Source organism: Bison bison, unplaced genomic scaffold (genome assembly GCF_000754665.1).
Source record: "Bison bison bison isolate TAMUID 2011002044 unplaced genomic scaffold, Bison_UMD1.0 scf7180017864123, whole genome shotgun sequence".
NCBI classification, from domain to species: domain Eukaryota; kingdom Metazoa; phylum Chordata; class Mammalia; order Artiodactyla; family Bovidae; genus Bison; species Bison bison.
In genome coordinates this window covers 692,837-701,786 of record NW_011494695.1, presented here as the reverse complement: position 1 = coordinate 701,786, position 8,950 = coordinate 692,837, and positions in this window count along the sequence as shown.

Below are 8,950 nucleotides of genomic sequence, written 5' to 3'. Positions count from 1 at the left end.
TTCTCTACACCATGGTTAGAGTGGACTCAGAGGTAATCTAAGGAAAGTTCCTATAAGACGGGAACAGAAAATAGAAGAAGAAAACATCAGCGAGAGGTCAGATGCTAAAGCCCTGACTTCCCCTGCCCAGCTTTGCTTCACATTGGCACCTTAAGGGCGTGAAGAAAAAAAAAAACCTCCAGAATGTTTGGGAGGAGGAAAACCAGAGACATTTGTACCCCAGTCTGAATTTGAGATTTGAAAGGAGGTTGCCTACCAGAGTATGCCGTGTCAACGAGCAGTCTGACAGCAGCACAGAGGAAGACAAGAGGGAAGTTACACAAAATAAAGGAGCTGTACTCAGTGCACTGCGTGATGTGTATATTTTTTTTTCAGTTTTAACCCCAGTTCACAACTAGGCCTGCTGAGGTTTGTCTGGCTTCAGGAGTGCCGCCGAGGCCCAGGTTTAGTCTTTCTATAACCTGTGGGAAGAAAGGTGGGAAGGACTGCTGTATTATGCTGCTGCTGCTAAGTCACTTCGGTCGTGTCTGACTCTGTGTGACCCCATAGATGACAGCCCACCAGGCTCCCCCATCCCTGGGATTCTCCAGGCAAGAACACTGGAGTGGGTTGCCACCTCCTTCTCCAATGCATGAAAGTGAAAAGTGAAAGTGAAGTCGCTCGGTTGTGTCCGACCCTCAGCGACCCCATGGACTGCAGCCTTCCAGGCTCCTCCATCCGTGGGATTTTCCAGGCAAGAGTACTGGAGTGGAGTGCCATTGCCTTCTCCGCTGCTGTATTATACATGTGACTGATTCTCACTTCCTTCTGTTCCTGATGGACAAGGTTCTGCCCAGGATTGACTGCTCCACAGTAGTGTTAGTCCGTCAGTTCTGCCTCTGCTGTTGGTGATCTCGGCGTCCCCACACTCATCTCTCCTTTGCACCAAGTGTGGTAGAACCACACCCAGACACACTTGAGTGCTCAGCTTGGCCTGACCAGTTAGCTGTTAGCTGTCTGACCTTGGGCAGCTCTCTCTGAGCCCCCAAACTTTATTATCATAACAGTAACAAAATAATCATGAATAATTATAACAATTCAGGGTTTACTCGGAGAAGGCAATGGCACCCCACTCCAGTACTCTTGCCTGGAAAATCCCATGGACGGAGGAGCCTGGAAGGCTGGAGTCCACGGGGTTGCTGAGGGGCGGACACGACTGAGCGACTTCACTTTCACTTTTCCCTTTCATGCATTGGAGAAGGAAAGGGCAACCCACTCCAGTGTTCTTACCTGGAGAATCCCAGGGACAGGGGCGCCTCATGGGCTGCCGTCTATGGGGTCGCACAGAGTCGGACATGACTGAAGTGACTTAGCAGCAGCAGCAGCAGCAGGGTTTACTAGGTGAAAAGCCCTTTACAAAGCATATAATATGCATTATCTCATTTAATTCTCATATTCACCATGTGTGAGATGGGTACGATTTTTAGCCTCTTGTTATAGAAAAGAATACCTTCCCAAAGCCGCACTGCTAATAAGTAGCAGTAGGACTTGAAACTGGGTCTGAGATCGGCGGCTTAGAGGAAGACCGCATGATAGGGACCCCAAGCACCTCAAAGCATAGGCGTAATTTCCCTGCTAGTCTGCATCAGTAATTGGTCCTCAACAAGGTCAGCATTGATTCTTATGTGATCAAGGTAACTCTTTTCCTGTGTGTGTACACAGCATTTAAACAAGTCCTATATTTATTCTAACAAAAATTTGGATGCGCAGCTATGACTTATTGCTTTCCATTAGGCTCCGTACTGGGGCTGGGGTCACATCACTCCGAGCTCCCCTAGATCTGGAGACAGATGCCTGCTGGTGACTGCCTGCGGCAGCATACCTTAAAGCCCATGACAGCCCGGGCACACTCCCAGCTGCTGAAATTAGCCTGCAGGATCCTTGCAGGCAAAGGTGTATTTTAGGACCACAGTACCAAGCAGCATCACAGAAAGGCAAGTGCTCAGAACACAGCCCCTCCTACATCCCCTAACATCCAAACAGCCCATGCTCCTGTTTGACACAATCGCATAGATGGCTGATATAGAAGGCAAGCATCTATTTACTTGTTAAATCAACAAATGTTCATGCAACAGAATTCAGGAACTGAATGATAATGGCCTTTTTTAATTTGGTTGCTGCTGCTGCTAAGTTGCTTCAGTCGTGTCCGACTCTGCGTGACCCCATAGACAGCAGCCCACCAGGCTCCTCCGTCCATAGGATTCTCTAGGCAAGAATACTGGAGTAGGATGCCATTAATATGTTTAAATGATAATAAAAAACAAATTGTCTTCTTCATAGGACTGTATTGCATTTTAGTTAACAAATTCGTTTATTGTCATTGTATTTCCTAAGCTGCTATATTCTTCCATGGGAATAATTTAGAGTTCCTGGCAATAATGCTTCTTAATGAATTACTATGCGCAAAAGTATGACTCAGTAGCCCACTATAGAAAGAACTTTCTTATCTACACTGGGAATATTCAAGACAGAAGAAAACTCAGAATGTATTTGTTCCACACCAGCAACTGCCCTGTGGTGCAATTTACAAACCAGAAAGTAGGCTTAGAGAGTCAATATCATTTTCAAGGTCACCCAGGGGGATTTTTTTAGAGGTGCAGCCAGGAGTCGTGCCTTCCTGGGCAGCAAAATTACATCACTTCACCACACTGCCCCATGCATGTTCTGCCACACAGCAGCAGCAGAAACTGAACAGGGAACTCATTACTCCATATTTGGGGTATAGATCTTAGAAGTTGTTACTCAGGTTATATTCACAGAAAGAATTCAATTTACTGAATAGAAAGTAGAGATGTGCTATAAATCCAAATTCAGGTGGAATCTATTGAAACTTCAACGTGCCCGACGTGCAAAATCTCATTCATCTGTACAACTGTTCATGAGATTGATTTAACTGCCTGATTTCACAGAAGAAGAAATGGGCTTAGGGTATGAAGTGACCTAGTTTACACAGTAAGCAATGGATCTAGGATTTGATACTGGACTCTGGGACTCCAGTTCAGAGCCTTTCCTACTGCCTCACAGTAACAGCTTGCTAAAGCTTCCATAAGTTCCCCCCACGGGGAGAACTAAGGCGACTCTTTAGCTCTATAAATGTCCGGTACTGCATCATATAATATTTCCAGCATCCCTTAAGGTAAAGGCACAGCATTCAGCTCATGGCCCTTATCACTGAAGAACTATTCTTCCCTCTGGCTGATGAACTGAAATTTTCAGAAAGCTCTTGGGTAAAGTGTGACTGCTGGCACAAAATACAATGCTAGGTGGAATAATAATAAATGACAAACTCAAGCATCTTCCCCACTGTTCCAGCTTGGAGAGCTTATTACCACACAGATAAATCCTCTAACTACCTCAGAAAAGAATATAAACATCAGCGCCTCCATTTTACCCATACTAATAGCTGGTCACATGCCAAATGGGTTTGCAACTGAGTGTGCAATATTAAAATCTCTAAATCTACCATCCTTGGCTTGCATTCGATTTCCCTCAAACGTTCAAAGTCTCCACCATTCATTTTCATGCCAGCTGGGAATTTGTAACCTCTGCTAATCTCCCCTGCCTCTTACAGATCAGTTTCTTTTTTTGCATTTATTGCATCAGCTTGTTGTGTATGCGGGAAACCTTTAAATATTTAAAGTTGTAATTTAGCAAACTACAGAGAAGCCAGAAATAGAAGTTTGGATTTTAAAATTTTTTTTATAAGAAAGGGTTAGAAATATATTAACCTAAAGAGGAAAAGTCAAACCTCCTGCACAGGTGTGGGGACTTGCTGGATATTCTTGCCTTGTGAGGTGAACTCTGTCACCCACTGCACACAGAGGCAAAGGGCGTATCATGCATATGGCCTCATGGTCCCTCCTTCACAACTCCTCCTGCCCTTCTCATCTGCTTTTCCATCTTAACTTCCCATTCTCTGCACATCCTATGCATTACAGTTACGGTCACACCCCCATTCACTGGTACAGCTCTACCGTGACCATCAGTGACCTTCCAGTTGCTGCGTCTCTTGGGCATCCTTCAGTCCTTGTCATACCTGGCCTCTACACCATACTGTTCATTGCTTCCTCCTTCTTTAAACTCTCCTTTGGATCAATAATACTTATTATTATTGTCATTATTGTCATTATAAGTTTGCATCAAGAGTACTTATAATACATAAAGCAGTGTGTTAAACACTTGCTACGCATTCTGTTCTTGAATACTCATAACCCCACAATGTAGCTATTATTATTATGCCTATGCTAAGATGAAGAGAGTTGGACTGTGAAGAAAGCTGAGCGCCGAAGAATTGATGCTTTTGAACTGTGGTTTGGAAAAGACTCTTGGGAGTCCCTTGGACTGCAAGGAGATCCAACCAGTCCATTCTGAAGGAGATCAGCCCTGGGTGTTCTTTGGAGGGAATGATGCTGAAGCTGAAAGTCCAGTACTTTGGCCACCTCATGCGAAGAGTTGACTCATTGGAAAAGACTCTGATGCTGGGAGGGATTTGGGGCAGGAGGAGAAGGGGACGACAGAGGATGAGATGGCTGGATGGCATCACCGACTCGATGTATGTGAGTCTGAGTGAACTCTGGGAGTTGGTGATGGACAGGGAGGCCTGGCGTGCTGGGGTCACAAAGAGTCGGACACAACCGAGCGACTGAACTGAACTGAACTGAAGATAAAGAAATTGAGTCCCTTGTCTTAGGTGACGTAGCAACCCAAGTTTTCCTAACTCCAGAACCCACATTCATAAGCATTATGCTACATCGTCTCATAAAGTTTTCAGGAGAGTGACTCTATGGAGACATCAGAGCCATTAAAGCTAGCTCTAGACTGCAGTTCGTTTTTCCATTTTTGAGCTGAGGCAAGGTTCATAAAATAAAATCTTTTGTGTGTGTGTGTGTGTGTGTGGAAAGAAAGTTAGACAGTGCTGTATCAAAACTGATAAAACATGAGAGTAAAAGTAGACAGTAAAAGTACCATCCAATGAATTCTAGCCTTTTAGAAACAAGGTAAAATGAAAAAAGAGTTTGACTCTGTACAAGATTTTCCTCCACATCCTGTTGAAAACGGTATTCAGTCTGCAATCTGTGGCAGACTCTGGAGATGTCGGCTTCCCTCCCATGATCGCTGTCTCTTGGTGCTCACATGTCTGGGTAGTCCTCTCCCACTGAGTGTGGGCAGGACCTGTGGCCTGCTTCTAACCCGTGGAATATGGCAAAGGGGTGGGATGGCGGTTCCCCGACTCGGTCACATTTTATGAGGCTGCATCTGGCTGGCACACTCGTTCTAGAGTTTCTGCCTGCTTGCTTGGAGAAGTAAGTGGTCATGGTGGGGAAGCCCATGACCCATTGAGGGCGGCCATTTGGAAGTGTGGGCACCCTCCAGGCAGTAGCTGACAAGAAGCTGGAACCCTTCATCCTACAACTGCAAAGAAATTAATTCTGCCCCAAATCTGAGTGAGCTTGGGCAGATTCTTCCCTAAACAAGCCCCCCCAGATGATGCCTTGACTGTAGCCTGGTGAGACCATGAACAGAAGACACATCTCAGTCAAGTTCTGACTCACAGCAGCTGTGAGATAATACATGTGCATGGTTTTAAGCTGCCACGTTTGTGGTAATTTGTCATGTAGCAATAGATAACTAATACACCGCCTCACTCATGGCTTTTCTTATACTTTAACAAACGTTCTTATAAAATAACAAACAAAAAGCTGGAAAAAAAATTTAACAAGACTGAATGTCAATCTATTCAGAATCGTGAAGGGACTGTCACTGGTTTTTAAGTACAAAACCAATGAAATTAGATTGAAAAGAATCTGTTCCATGTCAGTTGTTCTATGCACTGAAAGAACAGTAGCTGTTATCTATTCCTGCATAATAAATCACCCCAAGTATTGTCTGATTCCATTTATGTGAAATGTCCAGAATAGACAAATCCATAAACACAGAAAGTGGATTAGTGACGTTCAGGGGATGGCAGTCGGGAATAATCAGGAGGCACAGGATTTATTTTAGGGTAAATGATTCATTTTAGGAGTGATGGAAGGATTACAGAATTAGGTAGTGGTGAAAGGTGCACATCATTAATATACTAAAAACTACTGGATTTTATCCTTTAAAATGGTGAATAGTAAATTGTATGTATTATTAATTTTATCCCAATACAAATTTAACTAAAAATTAAAAAATAAATACTTATTGTTTCTCACAGATTCTTTGGGTCAAGAATTTGAGAGTGAATCAGCTGTAAGGGTCTGACTGGGGGTCTCTCATAAGTGGTCAAGATGTCAGTTGGGGCTACAGTTATCTGGAGAAGCCTGGACTCGACTAGACTGGAGCTGGAGAATTTACTTCAAAAGTAGTTCACTCATGTGGCTATCAAATCAGTGCTGGTTGTTGGGGAGAGGCCTCAGTTCCTCTCAGTTCTTCTATACAGGACTTCATGAGTTTCCTCACAGCTCACCGGCTGTCTTTGCCTGGAACAAGTGATCAAAAAGACAGCAATACAGAGAGGCCCATATCTCTCATTTCCTGCCTCAGAGCCCACGTCCTTCACTTTTGCAGAAAAGAGGAGGTTTTGCTTAGCTTCTTACCACTTTCTTTCCCTATTAGAAAAACCAAGGTCTCCACCAACTAGAAAACTGAGAATACATCTGTCTATTGTAGGAATACCATTGTATACGTATGATATTCCTACATACATATACCTCCAGACTATTATACTCTACCTCCTATTTATTCTATTTTTCCTACATTATCAGCAGCTCTAACTGCCACAAACCATGTATGCATGAAGCAGGGAGTGGAGGAGAATAATGGCTCCGCATATGAATAAGATTTCCACATACATTGCTCAAAATGCTGAGTAACCCAAAACCCAAACCAAAAACTAATGTGTGAAAAAGGAGACATTTTGGCCAACTTCTGCAAGCTTCTGATGGTTTCAGCCTCCTCCAGGAAAACAATGCTCTGCTTCTAGCTGGTGACTGCCTCTATTCTTGGAATTATTGGGAAATTTTCATGAGAAATAATATCTATGATCATATCAGTCTGCTTTAACTTGTGTTAGTGTAAAGATTGGAAGGGTGAACCACGTTCCCGACAAGCCTAATAACAATAATAATACCACTTGCTATGGGTCAGGTACCGTGCTATTTCACCTCCATGATTTCAATGAATCCCAGCAACAAACCTAAGTAGTGAAATGCTATCATCATTCCACTTTATGTGGAGGAAACGGAGACTAGAGAAGGTCAGTTGACAAAGGTCTCAACTCTAAGAGCAGAGTTGAGATTCAATCTATGTTATTTGATTTCCATGCTTGAGTTCTTTTTTTTTTTTTTTTTGGATTATAATGGTTCTTAGTTTACTTTTTTTATTTTTTTAAATTAATTAATTTATTTTAATTGGAGTCTAATTACTTTACAATATTGTGGTGGTTTTTGCCATACATTGACATGAATCGGCCATGGGTGTACATGTGTTCCCCATCCTGAACCCCCCTCCCACCTCCCTCCCCATCCCATCTTTCAGGGTCATCCCAGTGCACCAGCCCTGAGCTTGAGTTCTTAACCTGTATTGCCTCCCAAAGCAATCAGCTCTTGCCTCCCTTTGGAAAAAAGAGGCATACATAGATATATTCTGAAAAAAAGTTTAGAATTGTATGGATACAGAAAAGGCATGTAGTAAAACAAACATGTTGTACATAGTGGAACCACAACCAGGCTGGTGCCCCCTCCACTTTTGCCAGACTAAGTGCAGAACACAATGTGGTAACATCTTCAGAGTTTTTAGGAGAAAAATTCTCCTACCCAGATTTTAAAAATTCATTCAGATAGATGTAAAGGCAACTGAGAGACAAATTCATGTCTATGGGGGACTAAATGATTTTACTTACCTATTCTCCTAAAAAGTAAGAAGCAAGCAAGAACCCTTTAAGATTGAGGTGAATGGAGATTTAAGGGAAAAATAGAAAGATGTAAAAGAATTAGCAAGAGCATTGGAGACATTTTGAGATAAATCCAAAGAATTGTAAACTTTGCTACAAAATGGAATATTTTTGTAATCCTGGAAGAAAAAAGGATACATAATATAAAAACAGTTGTGTTAAATTCCAAATTACCTTCAGTTCAGTTCAGTTGCTCAGTCGTGTCTGACTCTTTGCGACCCCACGAATCGCAGCACACCAGGCCTCCCTGTCCTCACCAACTCCCGGAGTTCACTGAGACTCACGTCCATCGAGTCAGTGACGCCATCCAGCCATCTCATCCTCTGTCGTCCCCTTCTCCTCCTGCCCCCAATCCCTCCCAGCATCAGAGTCTTTTCCAATGAGTCAACTCTTCGCATGAGGTGGCCAAAGTACTGGAGTTTCAGCTTTAGCATCATTCCTTCCAAAGAAATCCCAGGGTTGATCTCCTTCAGAAATGGACTGGTTGGATCTCCTTGCAGTCCAAGGGACTCTCAAGAGTCTTCTCCAACACCACAGTTCAAAAGCATCAATTCTTCGGCGCTCAGCTTTCTTCACAGTCCAACTTTCACATCCATACATGACCACTGGAAAAACCATAGCCTTGACTAGACAGACCTTTGTTGGCAAAGTAATATCTCTGCTTTTCAATATGCTATCTAGGTTGGTCATAACTTTTCTTATATCTACTCCTGCGGGCAGGAATCCCTCAGAAGAAATGGAGTGGCCATCATGGTCAACAAGAGAGTCCGAAAGGCAGTACTTGGATGCAATCTCAAAAACGACAGAATGATCTCTGTTCGTTTCCAAGGCAAATCATTCAATATCACAGTAATCCAAGTCTATGCCCCAACCAGTAACGCTGAAGAAGCTGAAGTTGAACGATTCTATGAAGACCTACAAGACCTTTTAGGACTAACACCCAAAAAAGATGTCCTTTTCATTATAGGGGACTGG